This window comes from Cannabis sativa, chromosome 7 (assembly GCF_029168945.1).
Source record: "Cannabis sativa cultivar Pink pepper isolate KNU-18-1 chromosome 7, ASM2916894v1, whole genome shotgun sequence".
In the NCBI taxonomy this organism is placed as follows: domain Eukaryota; kingdom Viridiplantae; phylum Streptophyta; class Magnoliopsida; order Rosales; family Cannabaceae; genus Cannabis; species Cannabis sativa.
In genome coordinates, this window is record NC_083607.1 from 22,782,850 (window position 1) to 22,800,309 (window position 17,460).

General features: G+C 34.5%; 1 long non-coding RNA gene across 1 annotated transcript; it reads left to right on the forward strand.

Annotated features, from left to right (window-relative positions):
* The first annotated feature begins 1,869 nt into the window (after positions 1–1,869).
* LOC133039606 (uncharacterized) lies at positions 1,870–3,632 on the forward strand. The gene is made up of 3 exons (XR_009688715.1): positions 1,870–2,378; positions 3,072–3,221; positions 3,362–3,632. It is a non-coding gene; the product is annotated as an uncharacterized LOC133039606 (long non-coding RNA).
* Positions 3,633–17,460: the final 13,828 nt, after the last annotated feature.

Here is a 17,460-nt window from a genome sequence, read left to right on the forward strand (position 1 = left end):
GAAGTTACTGGGAGACCCCCACCGTTCCGAGACTACCTATCAGCCGAAGAGTACGATCATTTGAATATCATCGCATATTGCAAATGTCTAGGTGTACCTCAGTATCTCAAGGGGCATATAATCGCATATATGACCATTAGAATACTGAGATACACCCACCATTTGGAACGGCGATTGATACCCTCGCAACTCAGCCCGCGACATATAAAAATTCTAAAAGATCTAGCTAATAGTCAAATGAAAGTAAATCTTTGCAATACGCGAGTATTCAAATTGTTCATCTGAATACCAGCGAATATTCGAGTTGTTCATCTGAATATCCGCGAGTATTCAAGACGTAAAACAGTGCCTATATATTGTGTGCGGTTATGTCAGTTTACAGGTCATATTCTATGAATTTAACTAGGTTTCTCACCTAAAACACATAGCCTCATAAACACATACAAGCATACATTCCTAAAAAAGCCTCTAAAATACCAGAACCAAGAAAGTAAAGCATTCTTTCTCTAAACAGAAACGAAAATGCAATGACTTGAAAACTAACCTTTAGTTTTGATTTCTGCAATTGCTCTCGATCACTTCTGAGATTGAGAATATTGTAGAAAGAGTGGTAAAAAATCTGGAAGTGGGTTTTGAAGTCTCTGTAATGGAGGGAAGGAGGAAGTTAAGAACAAGAGGGAAAAATGGAAGTTTTGATTCGTATCAAAGGGTTTAAATACCCATATCCCTCATTAATTGGGATTACGACACGTGGCAACCAGAATGCCTAAGGTCGCCCAATCTAACGGCCAACGATGGCCACGCCTACACGAAAACCGAAGAGTTTTGTGACGTGGGACCATAAATGCAATAAAAAGTAATAATTACAGCCGTCATTTTTCGAAACCCTCGACGGGACAACCAAAAGGTCACCTCCTCGTGACAACCTTTCACCTGTCTCTCGAGTAATAGTTTCCCTCAGTGATCGCATCTGTCACGTCGCGAAACTAGGGGCATGTGTTATAGTGAGATTTCTCTCACCTAGAAACTCGAGACAAGACTCCCATTTAAAGGACACGTATATTCAGATTTCCAATGGAAGCTGAAATGTCCATAAGGGGCTCCTCGAAATTTGATCCTCGCTAGGATAGAGCCAGTAAGATCTTGCGAGCATGACCAAAGTCGGATCGCGTAATTCGCGTTATGCAGGAGGAGAGAATGAATCCAACTCGCATGTGTCGGGACATATGCGAGTATCCTCTCTATACTTCTGCAAAAGCATAGAGATCAATTCTCTATGGTGCGATTTGGTCCCAATGACCCAATAGCCTTGATAAACTGCTATAGGCTCGCATGTCTAGGTTCTATCAGCTCAATATGTGAGGTCTACAAGAGGTGATTGCTTAAGGACTCGGACAGTCCAAACGTAATGATAGCCTTGCGAGCTCAACAAACGAAACATGAACAGTCAACTCGCAGATGCGGAAGACGCATACGTTGATGAACTTAGTAACTGTCACTCATTTATTAATGTTAACGTTGTTTGGGTTTAATTATTGCAATTCAATATGTAAATAATGGATTAACAATGAATGTGATCCTTATGTAACCGATTGGACACCTACTTTGTATATAAAGGGGTGATCCACCATGAAATGGTACCTAGGAATCCTTTGCTACAGTGGACTAAGCAGATCACAATCTGACTGAACCACTATAATTCTTTGTCTTATTGATATTTTCCAGCTTTGTTGATTGTTCTTGCATTCCCAGTCGAGTACTCGCCATTCTAGGTCGAATACTCGCACTTGTCACTTCTCTGAAATTTCTCTTTTTATATTAATTAAATAATATATTTTGGTGTTGCAAAATTCACTCGACAACACTATATATAATGAAATGATGAAGAAAATTCTAAGAAATCAAGTGTTGCTCACATTGCGTTTATGTAATTACCATCTCATTTATGTGGGTTTGTAATTTGTAAATATTTATTTGGGAAGTAATACGGTTAAGAATAGGGAGACAAATATAAGTACTAGTAGGTTATGCATTTTTTTTTTTAAAAAAAAAAAGGAAAAAGCAAAAGGGTCAAAAATCCCAATTACAAAATTCAAAAAATTCTATGTTTGTAAACTAATACCTATTCAAACTCTATGCTCTCTTAAATCATTACTCTATTAGTAAATAGTAACTTTATAGTGACATTTTCAAATCTCAAACATAAGAAAGAGAAGTAATAAACAAAGAAAATTAGATTTTTTTTATTATTAGCTTGATCATGATGATTGTCATTTCCACTACTTATTTTAATAGTTTTTTTTTAATGTTACTATAAGTGTTTTAATTACTAGCAAGGATCGTTGCAAAGTTAACGTGGTCATTTTAAATTAGAAGAGGTACGTGTGCATATTAATTTTGTTTGTTAATTAATATTATACTAATGTTAGAAGAGTTTGAATATCTTAAATATTCATCCATAGTGAAGTAAGTTTTGATATTAATTATGTGTTGCGGTGATAACGGAAGGTTTCTAACTTGTGTGCCTTAGTGAAGTAGGTTTTGCGAAAAATTTGATTGTGTTGCGGTGGTATAAGAATGAAAACTTATTGTATGTTTGTTGAATTATTTTAATTATTTGTTTTCTATAACATATGGTTAGGTTAATATTATAGGGGAAATGTTGTTCAATCTTTTTTAGAATTTTATTTGTTATTATTGATAAATGTTTGCTTGTTTGATTTAATCGTATTGTCAATGAAATTATATGTGCTTCATTTTTTTTTTATAATTTCATACGGATGATGTAGGAAGAAAAATATAGATAAAAAATAGATGTCAACAAATAGGTTATCTGAGTAGTAAAGAAATGGGTTCGAATTCTTCATAACATTTTGTATGGAAAATATGGTTGACCCAAATGGTACTTTTTGTCCATGTGTTAAGTGTGGAAATGTAAAAAAGTTGAATTTAAGTAAAGTCAAGGAACATTTATTTTTCAATGGGATTGACAAAAGCTATAATATTTGGTATAGTCAATGGAATTTAAGTTGAATTTAACTTTTGTATTTTTTTTTTTTTGGATTATATAGTGAGCATTGGATGTTGATATTATTTGTGCCCGACTCTTGTTGGTTATGTTTCATGGATCCTAAAACTCACACTTGAGTAATTGACCTGATATTAGAGACACGGTCACATTGACATTTCAAGCTTCGAACCGGAAACACTTTTTGGCCGAGGTACATAACATACAAACTATATAAATATGTCATACATTATTATTATTATTATTATTATTATTATTATTATTATTATTATTATTAAGAATGCATATGATGATAACTTTACTTAATATATTATTTATCTTTAAATTTTGTAGTTAAGTGATGCAAAGTATATAGAAGAAGAAATTGATGAAGTCAAAGAGCATTGGGCAAGTGAGACGTTATCGGTTATTCAAACTTACCGACGTTAGTTGTTTTTTGTTTTAATAGACCAATGGACAAGTGAGATGTTATCAGTTATTTAAACTTACTGACGTTAGTTATTTTTTGTTTTAATAGACCAATAATTATTATATAATTTTATAGTTATGGATTTATTGGTATAATGAATTAATATGTAATATTTATTAGTTTTGTTGATGTGAATTATTATAATGGTTCAATTTATAAATTTTACATTTGTTCAATTAAAATTATTATTGTAATATTTAATTGTATTTGTATATAATTATTATAAATTATTATTTATAATATATAAAATTTGAATTAAAATAATTAATTATTATATTTTTTAAAAAAATATTTAATATAGTGGCACTTTTGGTGTGTCACTATGTCTCTAAAAATATTCATAAAAAAGAAAAAAAAAAAGAAAAATAGGATATAGTGACACTCCATGTGTGTGGCTGTTACCTTTTTAGTCTGACAAAACCTGACACTATATGCCTATGGTGACGCGCAAAAAATGAGTGGAAAAAGTTTCAGTGACACGTGTGGACTGTCACTATAAACTGCCTTTCCAGTCAGCCCCATTAGTGACGCGCGTTGAAGTGTCACTATACACTTTTAAAGTTACTCAATCTGTGTCACTAAAACCCAATTTTCTAGTAGTGAATAATAACTATGTAAAACCAACAATGGAGATCGAATTTCTCTTGATTAAAGCTCATTATTTTAACAAATATGTATTTTGTTTATTCATTTATATTCCATATCTCAATAATGAAATACTACAAATTAAAGTAAAAACTTTAATTAAATTTCAAAAATGGAATAATTTTGAAAAATATCTTATTTAAGTTGTTTAGAAAAATCTAAATACCCAACTTAAATATTCTTCAATCAATGACTTAATTAAATATTACAAATTAAGTAGTAACCACTTAATTTAGAAGATATTCCATTTTAAGTTTCCATATTTATAAAATATCAACTTAAAAAATATCTAAAGAATCTTAATAACCAATTCCTAAAATTCTTCAACTTAATTTATAATAGGAAATTGAAAAATATTCAAATCTAAGTTGATTTAATAGATTTAACTAAATCTCAACTTAAATAGGAATATTTAATGAAATTATAAAATTAAGATTCAGAAAGAATTTATATGTTTATAATTCCATATTTAATTAAACACAAGAAAAATACATATAGTTTTCCAGAATATAATTATTCAAACTATGTTTTTCTTAAATTAATTTCAAGGAAGAATGAAATTAATTATGTTGCTAATCATTTTTTTATTTGGTCAAACTAATATTATTAACCTAGCACAGTTATCCAAATGAGGCAAATGGGCCTTCACAATTGGGGTTGTTCATGTGAAGGGGGGCTGGGTCCAGTATGTCGTACCCACTTCTAAGGCTCCCAACTCTCTCACAAGGCCCAAAAGAGAGGAATTTAACCTTAAAATGAACAACTGTTATTAATTGAATAGACTCACAACTAAATGAGCCTAAATAAAATCTATCAGTTATGATATTTTATTTAGCAACAACAACCTATATGTATCTTTAACAGAAATTAAACATATAGGCTCACATAGGCATACACATTTTGATGGATCCTATCATGTTACTAGGTCATACACAGATGAAAGAAGTTTGTAAAAATTAGCTGTTACAAATTATTTACTTGATCTATCATCAATTGAACCATTGGTTAAAATTAGATCATGGGATCTATCAACAAGTTAACCAAGGCAATTTAGATCAAGCAATAATAGGTTTTAGAAAAATTACAAACTATCTAAAACACATACTCCTGCAACATGGTTAGATTTGGATAGTTGGATGTAGGATTTATTTAATTTTAAACATATATTTCGAAAAATGAAATTTAAAATTAAACCTACCATTTTGAAAAATTAGGTTTTGGGTAACCTAAATGTCATTTCAAAATAAATTGCTAACTTTCCTTTTAAATTTCATGTTATTTAATAAATTAAATAATAAAATAGAAAATGGTAAATACATACCCTTTTCTTGTTTTACAATTTAATTTAATAACAAAATTTAAAAGTTAACAAAAATACCTTATTTGCTCTTTTAAAAATATCATGATTATTTTGATCTTATTCTAATTAAGGTCAATTTACCAAAAAAAAATTAATATCTGACCTTAAAAAAAGTAAAATAATCAAATTTTAAAGGAAATAAGAAAAGAGGTAAGCAAAACTTGATTTTTCCTATTTTCAAAATCAAATTACACTAATATCTAAAATTAATTTTAAAAAAATAAAATTAATTTATTTCTAATAATTAGATTTGAAATTTGAAAAACAAAAATCAACATACAAAACTACACAAAAAATCGAAATTTAATTCCATGAAATAACATGAAAAATCGAAAAAATTAAAAAAAAATGATGAACTGTATGGATGGCATGCCATGCATGCTCATCCGCGCTCATATCTGCGGTGCACGCCGAGGAATCACGGCGCAGGAAGGCTGCTTGCAGCCATTCCGCGCGCGTGATGAGGGTGCTCATCATCCCGATTTTTCCAATTTTCAAAAATTCATAACTAATTCAAATTAAATAGAAATCGAGTTCTGTAAAACGGTAAATTGCTTAGAATTTTCCAAACTATCCAACAAAAATAATTACAGAGACAGAAAAGTAACTATATTTCTCAGAATTCACTAACAACAATCAAACATCAATATGACACACAAAGCAACATGATACCATCCAAAACACAAGCAAATCGTTTTAAGTCCAAATTTCTTGCAAGCAAATCAATTACCATGGCTCTAATACTAGTTGTTGGAAGTTATTTTACCAGGAACATGGATCTACTCACAAGTATGTTGATTTAACAACCTAAATATGAACTTCTAAAACGATAGAAAATTAAACACATAAAAGTATCAGAAATCTTACATTGGGTGCAGCGGAATATATGTCTCCTCCCACTCAGATCTCTAACCCTTGATTCCTTTCTGTAGCAGAGTATAATCAAGATCTGAGCCTGATAGTCCTTCTTTGTTGTTTCTGAATTCTACACAGTCTTCCTCACTATGATTGAGGTATTACTTGATGTGTGTGGGCACTACTCTAACACTTATAGATTTCGAAGCAGTCAAGGAATAGAGAGAGAGAGGGTGGCAGCTCAGAGAGAATTTTCAGAGAGAAAATTCTGTCAGAATAATGTTGTGAATCAGTTGTTTTTGAAAACTGAAGCCTTTGCCTTCTGTTTATAGAAGACCACCCAGGGCTATGATTGAATTAATTGACATTTAAAATCAAAAAAATCAAAGAGAAAAGGAAGCTTAAGTGGCTGGCCTAGGCATTGTGGAAACAAGGCTTGCCACTTTTCTAACTTTCCTTTTCCTACACTGATAGTTTCCTGTTATGTCAAAAACTGCCAATTCCTTTGTTCAACCACATAAATGTCAAATCTAATTATTTAATAATTAAAATTAATTATCAAATAATATATTGTCATTTATTTTATTAATAATAAAACTAATCAAAGTTTCCTAATTAATAAATATGCCCTTCAAAATCTCTATTTACTATTTTGCCCTTAATAAGTGATAAATTCTCAAATAGACATAGTCTATCTTGAGAATTATAATTGATTAATTAAAATCAATTAAATGAGTCTTACAAGTAATATTATCTCAACTAGTGGGGGGACCATGGGTCTATATATCCGAACTTCCAATAAGCAAATCTAGAATTTACCACTTAAATTTACTGACTTATTATTTCTTCGTTGAATCCACACACAGAACTCAGAATTGCACTCTCAGTAGATAGAATGCTCTATATGTTCCACCATGCAAACACATCATTAGTTATCCATTGTTATAATCCTAATGTGATCAATGATCCTCTATATGGATGATTTACACTGTAAAGGGACTAATTTACCGTAACACCCTACAATGTATTTTATCCTTAAAACATTTAACCTTGTATAAATGATATTTCGACTAAGTGAAATGAGTACTCAATCATTTATCTCGTTTTGTTAAGCTCGAAGGAAATCACCCTTTGCTTACTATTCGCCAGAGAGAAGCTATAGATTCCATATTTATGTTAGCGCTCCCACTCAATTGTACTACCGTGTTCCCAAAATGTATGTATTGCCCTTACCAAAAATTAGGCTTAACTAACAAATCAAACATGAATAACACTCTTGAGATTGAGCCTAACCATATCAGGATTTCGATCATGTGATCTAGGATCAACTTATGATATTGAATTGAATAGATATTTACGGTAAGTTTCATAAATCTATTTCAAAGTTCAATATCAGTCCATTCCAATGCATACCCCATGCATCCAACCTGAGCTTTACTTTAACCTATGTTCTGGAAAGAACATAGCATTTCTCCAAATGCAAGTAAACTCTGTTGTAGATTATCGTATGAGTAAAACCCAGTGTTCTGATAAATCTAGGAATACTTTATTCACATAGTCATGTTTACTTTCCACTGTTTTGACAACACAATAAACATGATCAAGTATGTGAAAAGGGGTTTGGATGAATTTATAAATCAAATAGACAAACAATTGATTAAGTGAATCGAAACATACACAAATGAATAAAAAAATACTTCTGTTACTTTATTGATATTGAATAATCTGGATTACATTGAAATAAAGTTTTATTTAGGGCATAAAACCCAACAGATGCTCCATCCGTGCTTGTTCGGGAGAACGCTCCTACTGGCGTGCAGAGTACTTCAACTTGAATTTATTTTCCCTGATTTTAAGGCCTTCTTATATTTTATGTCTTCTTCTGACTATATTGTTTTTTCCGTGCAAAAATATCTTTAAAGATGATATAGGCTCTGAAGAAGAGAGTAGGTGGGAGCTCGAGCTTATCCCTTCCGGCCAAGAAGTCTAAAGGTGGTGAGACTCCGACCAAGGAGAAGGTACCAGTTGAAGAGGTCATTGATCTCTCTGGGAAGCAACCTACTGTGTATTCTTCTACCTTGAAGGTCGCTAAATCCAAAAGTCGTTGGGGAGGGAGTTCAGATGGACCTGAGCAGGCTAAGACTGGATTGGAGCTAGTCAATGGCAGATTTGAGCAAGTTATCGCCCTTACACCAACCGTGGTGTTGTGCACGGAGACCAAGAGAGGAAAATACATGCGTAACCACTACGTGACTCGGTCGCTTCAGAAAGTGAACGAACAGCTGACCGGGGCCGACAGTGAGTTGTCCTTGGAGCTAGTCTTAGGAAGAGTTTTGAAGGAGATTTCTCGAGTAAGTTCCCTCTATCACTTTTCTTTCATTACTTTTTGGGTAGTTTAGATTTTAATGCAATCTCCGCACAGATTGGTGTGAAGATGGCTTATGCATACTCTCAAGCCAAGTCGGTCGCTGTCAAGAATCTCGCCACCTCTAACATAATACGATGGGAAGTGGACTTGGCTAAAAAGGACACTGAATATGCGCGGACCCAGCTCGAGGTCGTGCGGACAGGACTAGGGGAGGTAAATAAGAAACTCCTTGTTGCTGATGTTGGAATATGTTTTACCAGGATCTAGATTTACTAACAAGTATATTTCATTAACATCCTAATATGAATTTCTAAAACAATGAAATTGAACACATACAAAGTTTCAGAAAACCTTACATTGGGTGCAGCGGAATACAATGTCTCCTTCCGCTCAGATCTCTAACCCTTGTATCCTGTATGTCGCAGAGTATCACCAAGATCAGAGCCCAAATGTCCTTCTCTTGATTCAGGATTTTTCACAATCTTCCACACTATGATTGACATAGCACTTGATGTGTGTGGGCACGCACTCTATCACTTAAGAACTTCGGTTTAGAAGAGAGGAAGAGAGAGAGAAGGTGGCAGCTAGGGTATAGGAAGAAGGCTTTAAGATTTTCTCTGAAGGAATGAGATGCATCATCTTTTTCCTGAAGCCATACCTATTTATAGTAAACAACCTAGGGTTAGGTTACCTTTATTTGGCATTAAAATAATGAAAAAAATAAATGGTAAATTGCACTATAAGTGGCCGGCCATGTATGGATAATAGGCCCCACTTTGCAATTTTGCCATTTTGTCATTTTCTCAAAAATGCTATTTTCCAATTTAACCACTTAAATGCCAATTCTAATTATTTAATAACTAAAAATTAATTATTAAATAATATTGTCATTTAATATATTTTTTAATTAGACTAATCAAAGTCTCTTAATCAACAAATAAACCCTAGAAACTCTTTCTTCACAATTTAGCCATTGCTTAGTGAAAGTTCATAAACTAGACATCGTCTATATTTATGATTATAATTAATTAATTAAACTCAATTATTTGAGTCTTACAAGCATTATGGTCTCAACAAGTATGGGGACAATGGGCCTATACAACTGAGCTTCCTATAAGCCAAACTAGAATTTATTGATTAAATTCCCTAACTTATTAATTCCTTGTTGCATCCACTCATAGAACTTGGAATTCCACTCTCAGTCATATAGAACACTCTATATGTTCCACCATATAGATACGCTATCAAAATTTAACCATCGTTATATTCTCAATAATCAAAGATCCTCTGTAGATGATTTACACCGAGTAGAAATAAATTTACTGTTTCATTCCTCAATGTATTTTATCCTTAAAACACTTAGCTTCCTATAAATGATATTTTAGTGAACTAAAATATAATTACTGAAACAAGAGCTCTTCCATTTACCTCTATTAAGCTAAGCTCGAAGGAAATCATCGTTTCACTTCTAAATACCTATAGAAGCTATAGATTCCATATCTATGTTTGGCGCTCCAACTCAATCATACTAACATGTTCCCAAAATGTACGTATCACCCTGACAAGAATGTAGGTTTAACTAACAAATCAAAGAACATGAATAGCACTCTTGAGATTGAACCTAAGCATCTTAGGATTAAGATCTTTTGATCTAAGATCAACTAGTGATATTAACTTAGAAAGATACAACGGTAAGATTATAATATCTTTACCAAGATCAATATCGGTCCTGTCCAATGTATACTCCATACATTCAAAATTAGCATACTTTGCCAATGTTCTGGAAATAACATAACACTTATGCAAAGTGTAAGTACACTTCATCGCTGATTATCACATCAGTGTAAATCCAATGCACTGATGAAACTGGGACTTTGTCTTTTGAAGCATATAATCACAATCACATTCCACTATGTTAACATCACCGTAATTGAAATGACTATATGTTCTAGACTTTACAGATTTTGTATATATTAAACCATAAACATGAAAACTACATGTAAACATAAATAACTTCTAATCTTTCATTGATAACAAATCAGATTACATTGAAATGGATTTTATTTAGGGCATAGAATTCCAACAGCTGAGACCAGGGTTACTAAGCTGACCAAGGAGCTGTAAGACATGCCATCGACCACGCAGCTTGAGGCAGATTATGTTTCTTTGTCTCAGGAAATTGCAAGTCTCCAAGATGAGAGAGAGGGTCTCCAAACGCTTCTTCGCAGGTTGAAGGATGAGGTCAAGGACAAGAAGATCAGGGAGGAGGAACTCAAAACAGAGGTTAAGAGCCAAGAATCCAAGATGGAGGAGCTCAGGAAGAGGGTGGACACCTTAGAGAAAGCGGGTCTCGAGAAATTTTATGACTTCTGGAAGGTGAATCCCAAAGCAAACTTCGACTACCTTGGCACTTCCAAAGACATTTTTCTCGACTACTGCATGGCTCAGGCGACCAAGGAGAACCCTAAGGCGACAATTTCCACTTCTCCTACCAACTAGAGTGTTGAGGCACCTTCCGCCAAGACCGATCATCCTCTGGCCTCTTTAGACCCAGTTGAGCTGTACCAAGAGCCTGGGACTCCAGCTGTGTGATTGCCTTCTCTTTACTATCATTTTTTTTATATGTTTGTTTGGCTAGTAGGCCTTCTTTTGAGATAAAATGACAAGCCAAGTGGTCTTTAAACTTGGAATATTTTTCATTTATTTTGAACAACTAGCTGACCGGGTAGCCTTTAATCTCGAGTTTAAATGCTTTGTTATCCTTAAAGAATTTTCTTCTTGATTTATGATTGTTGTGAAACTGTGTTTGTTTTGTTTTTTACCAAATTCTGTGTATAGGTATAGGTGCCCCCCAAGTGACCGAGCAGAATTTTGACTCTTGGTCCCTTGTTTTTCACAAGTATAATTTTAGTCTGTTCGGGGCTTTGGGTACAAACAGACCTTCTGTACGCATTTAATGGTAAATGTATAACTTACAAATAAACTTGACTCAGTTTGAATTGAAATAAACATCTTTATTCATTTATTGGTCGGAAATATATTTGTTACCATATTAACTTACATTGAAGCTATTATATTGATCTAGTCTGATCTTTAGCTTAGCATAAAGAAAAAAAATTGTAGAAAATAAAAATTTTACTTTAATAAGTGGTCACCAAACCTGAGTACTTTGTTGTTTTATTCCAACCTTTGGGCGTGGTCCGCCCGAAAGGCCATTCAGTTAACATGGTCATTCGACCTGGTACTTTCACTAGTAGTATTTTCTTAAATGTTCCCCATTCCAATACCTTGGTACTAGAACGAGTTGCATTTTTCCGTCATACTTACCCAGTTTGTATGCTCCTTATTCTAGAACTTCTATCACTTGATATGATCCATCCCAGTTTGGTCCAAGCACACCTACCATGCTGTCTTTGGTGTTCAAAAATACCCTTTTGAGGACCATATCTCCCACAAAAATTTTTCGTGCTTTCAGTTGCTTGTTAAAATACCGACCTACCTTTTGTTGGTGGGCTACCAATTTCAAGTTTGTTGCGGTTCGCTTTTCTTCGATTTCATCAAGTGACTCTACAAGGAGTGCATGATTAACCTCTTGGTTATATGTCAATCTTCTGTGGGACGGAGGTTCGAGTTCTACGGGCAACATATTTTCATAATCATATGTTCGAGTTCTATGGCAAGTGGAGTCTGTCCGGCCACTATTTTCTCGGTTGTGCGGTACGACCATAATACTTCAGGGAGTTCCTCCGGCCAGTTTCCTTTAGCATCTTCAAGTCCTTTCTTTAGAGTGTCTTTGAGTGTCTTGTTAACTGCTTCGACTTGAACATTTTCTTGGGGATGTCCCACTACGGAGAAACTTTTTATGATCCCATGGTTCGCACAAAAATCAAGGAAGGACTGACTGTCAAATTGTTTGCCATTGTGCGAGACTATCTTGTACCGTAGTCCGAGCTGACAAATTATATTTTTCAAAATTAATTCTTGCACTTTCTTGGATGAGATGGTTGCCAGCGGCTCAGCTTTTGTCCATTACGTAAAGTAATCAACTGCAACCACTGCATACTGTACTTCGCCTTTGCCCTTGGACAACTGTCCGATCAAGTGGATTCCCCAAATGGCAAAAAGCCAAGGACTTTGCATCTGAGTTTATTCGTTGGGCAGTGCAAGAGGTATTCTTGAAAATCTCTTGCACTTATCGTATTTCTTAACATAGGCCATGCAGTCTTCAATCATGGTCGGCCAGAAATAACCTTGCCTTAGAATTTTCTTGGATAAACTATACCGAGTCACGTGGTTGCCGCATAATCCATCATGTACATCGGATAGAAGTCGTGCAGCTTCTTCTTTTGTGAAACATCTGAGTAGTGGCATGGAGAATCCCCTTCTATACATGACTCCATCTACGATGATGTACACTACAACCCTTCTTCTCATTTTCTGAGCTTTGTTCCTGTTATCTGGGACTTCCCCAGAGTGGAGGTAAGCTGTGTTGGAATTATTTTACCAGGATCTTAGATCTACTCACAAGTATATTGATTTAACAACCTAAATATGAACTTCTAAAACGATAATAAATTAAACACATATAAAGTTAAGAAACCTTACATTGGGTGCTGCGGAATAATATGTCTCCTCCCACTCAAATCTCTAACCCTTATTCCTTTCTGTCGCAGAGTATAATCAAGATCTCAGCCCGAATGTCCTTCTTTGTTGACTCTGAATTCTACACAGCCTTCCTCACTATGATTGAGGTATTACTTAATGTGTGTGGGCACTACTCTATCACTTAGAGGGATTTCGAAAAAACAGGGAAGGAAGAGAGAGAGAGTGGCGACTTCAAGAGTGTTTTTGAGTGAAAGAAAATAATGTTGTAAAGTGTGCGTAAACCCTCAAGCCTTTACCTTCTATTTATAGAAGACCACATAGGGTTATGGTTGAATTACTTGGCATTAAAAAATGAAAAATAAAAGAGAAAAGGGAAGCAAAGGTGGCCGGTCATAGCATTGTGGAAACAAGCCTTCCACTTTTCCAACTTTCCTTTTCCATCATTTCTAGTTTCCCATTTTCTGAAAAATTGTCATTTCTCTCATTCAACCTCATAAATGTCAAATCTAATTATTTAATAATTATAATTAATTATCAAATAATATATTGTCATTTATTTTATTTATTAATAAAACTAATCAAAGTTTCTCAATTAATAAATATACCCTTTAAACTCTCTATTTACTGTTTTGCCCTTAATAAGTTATAAATTCACAAATAGACATAGTCTAACTTGAGAATTATAATTGATTAATTAAAATCAATTAAATGAGTCTTACAAGTAATATTGTCTCAACTAGTGTGGGGACCATGAGTCTATGTATCCGAGCTTCCAATAAGCAGATCAAGAATTTACAACTTAAATTCACTGAGTTCTTAATTCTTCGTTGAATCCACGCATAGAACTTAGAATTGCACTCTCAGTTATATAGAACGCTCTATATGTTCCACCATATAGACACGTCATTAGTTATCCATTGTTCTAATCCTAATTTGATCAATGATCCTCTATATGGATGATTTACACTGTAAAGGGATGTAATTACCGTAACACCCTACAATGTATTTTATCCTTAAAACACTTAACCCTGTATAAATGATATTTCAGCTAAGTGAAATGAAAACTCCACCATTTATTTTCATTTGGTTAAGCTCGAAGGAAATCATCCTTTACTTTCTATTCGCCAGATAGAAGCTATAGATTCCATATTTATGTTAGCGCTCCCACTCAATTGCACTACCGTGTTCCCGAAATATACGTATCACCCTGACCCAAAAGTAGGCTTAACTAACAAAATAAAGAACACGAATAATACTCTTGAGATTGAACCTTTTCATATCAGGATTTAGATCATTTGATCTAGGATCAACTAAGTGATATTGAATTTAATAGATATTACGGTAATTTTAATAAATCTATATCAAAGTTCAATATCGGTCCATTCCAATGCATACTCCATGCATCCAACCCAAGCTTTGGAAAGAACATAGCATTTCTCCAAATGCAAGTAAACTCTGTTGTAGATTGTCATATCAGTAAAACCCAGTGTTCTGATAAATCTAGGAATCTTTATTCACATAGTCATGTTTACTTTCCACTGTGTTGACAACACAATAAACATGATCAAGTATGTGAAAAGGGTTTGAATGAATTTATAAATCAAATAGACAAGCAATTGATAAGATGAACCAAAACATACACAAATGAGTGAACAATACTTATGTTATTTTATTGATATTGAATAGTCTGGATTACATTGAAATAGAGTTTTATTTAGGGCATAAAACCCAACAAACTCCCACTTGCACTAATATAAAACTAATCAGTACATTTCAATTAACCCTAAATTCTGACGGTGCTTTTCAAAAGCAGTCACTGCCAAGACTTTGGTGAATGGATCATCTAAGTTGTCTTGTGTGTCCACTTTCTCCACCAATACGTCCCCTCTTGCTACATATTCTCTGATAATATGATATTTTCTTTCTATATGTTTGCTTCTCTTGTGGCTCTGAGGTTCCTTACTGTTGGCTATAGCTCCGTTGTTATCTCAAAGCAGGACTAGAGGCTTTTCCATTTTAGGTACTACACCAAGACTGGTGAAGAACTTTCTTAGCCAGACAACCTCTTTCGCTACTTCAGCTGCAGCTATGTATTCTGCCTCCATGGTAGAATCTGAAATTGCGGTTTGTTTCGCAATTCTCCAAACCACTGCTCCACCCCCAAGAGTAAACACCATCCCAGATGTAGATTTCCTGTCTTCAAGACATGCCTGGAAATCTTAGTCTGTACAGCCTATGGGATTTAGAGCACCACCCTTGTAGACTAACACGTAGTGTCTTGTACTCTTTAAGTATTTCATAATATACTTAACAGCATTCCAATGTTCTTGTCCTGGATTTGATTGATACCTGCTCACGATTCCAACTGCATAGCAGATGTCAGGTCTAGTGCATAACATTGCATACATTAGACTTCCAACTGCAGAAGCATAAGGAACTTTTGCCATGTCCTCTATCTCTTGAGGAACAGTAGGACACTGTTCCTTAGATAGACGGATATCATATCTAGAAGGTATATTCGCCCCATTTGTATTGGTCATGGAGAATCTCTCTAAGACTTTGTCAATGTAAGTTGTTTGAGAGAGAGCAAGGGATCTGTTCTTCCGGTTTCTAATAATCTGAATACCGAGAACATAGGCAACCTCACCCAAATCTTTCATATCAAATCGAGTGTCTAGCCATTCCTTGATGTGAGTCATTTTCATGATATTGTTGCCAATGATCAAAATGTCATCAACATAAAGGACCAGGAATACTACTACTTGGTCTTCCTTGAGTTGGTAAACACAAGGTTCATCTTCATTCTAATGAAAGCCGTAGGTTTTAATGATCTCATCAAACCTTTTATTCCATAAGCGTGAAGCTTGCTTAAGTCCATAAATAGACCTATTTAATTTGCAAACTTTATTTTCTTGCCCAGGAAGAACATAGCTTTCTGGTTGCTCCATATAGATGGTTTCTTCAAGAAGCCCATTAAGGAAGGCTGTCTTGACATCCATTTTCCAGATTTCATAATCGAAAGTGGCTGCGATGGACAAAAGAATTCGGATGGATTTGAGCATGGCGATAGGACTAAAAGTTTCTTCATAGTCCACACCTTCTCTTTGGGTATAACTCTTGGCGACCAGTCTAGCTTTAAAAGTTTTGACCTTGCCTCCAGCGCCTCTTTTCTTCTCGTAGACCCATTTGCATCCGTTTAGACGATAGTCATCGGGTGGATCTACATATTCCCAGACTTTTTTCTTTTTCATGGAATCCATTTCTGAATCCATGCCGGCTGACCATCGCTTCCGTTGCGGACTTGCCATTGCCTGTTTATAGGTTAATGGGTCATCATCAATACCGTCATCAACGACCATATTGACTTCACCATCCAAGCCATAACGAGATGGTTTTGCAGAAACCCTACCACTATAACGAGGAGCGGTGATCTTCTTAACAGGAGCTTTGGTAGTAGTTTTCTCAGTTGCTACAAGTGAGGGAGTGGGATTATCCTCTTCTTGAGTAGAAGAGGATGGAACATTTGGAGGAACTATATCTGTAAGCATTTCCTCTAATACAACTTTACTTTTCGGTTTGTTGTCTTTAATATAGTTATCTTCAAGAAAAGTAGCATTTGTAGAAACAAACACTTTGTTATCCTTGTGACTATAAAATAGTCCACCCCTAGTCTCTTTAGAATTTCCAACTAACATGCAAACTTCAGTTCGCGATTCCAGTTTGCCTTCTTTGTTTCTCAAGACATGAGCAGGGCACCCCAAATCCTATAATGGCGTAAACTAGGTGTACGACCATTCCATAGTTCGACGGGTGTCTTAGGGACTGCTTTAGATGGAACAACATTTAAAATATCGTTTCCCATTTGAATAGCATATCCCTAGAAGGACGTAGACAGAGTTGAATAACTCAGCATGGACCTAACCATTTCCAAGAGAATGCGATTTCTTCTTTCTGCAACTCCATTTTGCTGTGGAGTGCTTGGGGCAGTATATTGTGATTCAATTCCAAGTTCAATTAAATGATCTTTGAACTGCATATCCATATATTCTCCACCCTTATCAGTTCGCAAGATCTATAATGTTTTACCTAATTCGTTTTAAGCCAAAGCATGAAATTCCTGAAACTTTTCA